This window comes from Henckelia pumila, chromosome 4 (genome assembly GCF_033568475.1).
Source record: "Henckelia pumila isolate YLH828 chromosome 4, ASM3356847v2, whole genome shotgun sequence".
Taxonomy (NCBI): domain Eukaryota; kingdom Viridiplantae; phylum Streptophyta; class Magnoliopsida; order Lamiales; family Gesneriaceae; genus Henckelia; species Henckelia pumila.
The window spans coordinates 212,119,127-212,120,209 of record NC_133123.1 but is presented as its reverse complement, the minus strand read 5'-3'; the positions used below and the strand labels follow the sequence as shown (position 1 = coordinate 212,120,209).

At 30.4% G+C, this 1,083-nt stretch overlaps 1 non-coding gene across 1 annotated transcript; it reads left to right on the top strand.

Annotated features, from left to right (window-relative positions):
• Positions 1 to 701: 701 nt before the first annotated feature.
• On the top strand, positions 702 to 812 carry LOC140870085 (small nucleolar RNA R71). The gene has a single exon (XR_012147066.1). It is a non-coding gene; the product is annotated as a small nucleolar RNA R71 (small nucleolar RNA).
• Positions 813 to 1,083: the final 271 nt, after the last annotated feature.

Genomic DNA, 1,083 nt, shown 5'->3' with positions numbered 1-1,083 from the left:
CAAATTTTGCAAGAGTTTCTTTCAAATCATTCATAGATTGAATGTTTTGAGTATTGATAGACTCTTGCTTTTGAATGTATGCATGAATTTCATCTTCAAAATATTTTCTTGGAGGTGGGATATAAGGAGCATAACCTTGATGACTTTGGTTATTGTGAAAAGGTTGTTGTGAAGGTTGTGCATTATTATCGTTCCTCCAACTAAAATTAGGATGATTTCTCCAACCAGGATTATATGTTTGTGAAAAAGGATCTAATGTTGGTTTTTTAAAATTGTTAACATAATTGGCTTGTTCATGGAGACATTCTTTAAATGAAGGCAAAGTAGGACAATTTTTTGTAAGGTGATCATGTGTGTCACATATATGACAAACAATTTCTTGAACACTTTTTAATTGATCACTCTTTTTCATTTCTAATGACTCAATTTTTCTTGCTAAAGATGCAAGTTTAGCTTGAACATCTACATCATCTTTAAGATATTAAATACCACCCCCATTTGTTGAATTATTGGTTTTACTTGGTGGTTCAATTGAGCCTATATTATTCCAATTTTGAGCATTTTCTGCTAATGACTCCAAATATTCTATAGCTTCATTAGGGTTTTTATCTTCAAAAGTTCCATTACACATGAATTCTATCATTTGCCTATCTTTAGGTATTAAACCTTCATAAAAGTGAGAAACTATCCTCCATATTTCAAAACCATGATGTGGGCATGTATTAAGTAACTCTTTATATCTATCCCAACATTGATAAAATATTTCCCCTTGTTTTTGAGAAAAAGTTGTAATTTGTCTTTTAAAAGAGTTTGTTCTATGGGAAGGAAAAAACTTTTTTAGAAATTGTTGTTGCATTTCTTCCCATGATCTTATTGAACTTGATCTCAAATTTTGCAACCATGTTTTAGCTTTATCTTTTAAGGAAAAAGGGAAAAGCTTTAATCGAACAGTATCCATGCTACAATTTTGATCATTATAAGTGTTGCAAACCTCCTCAAATTCTCTTAAATGCGAATATGGATTTTCAGAATCTAAGCCATAAAAATTTGGTAAAAGTTGAATGACTTGTGGCTTAAAATTGA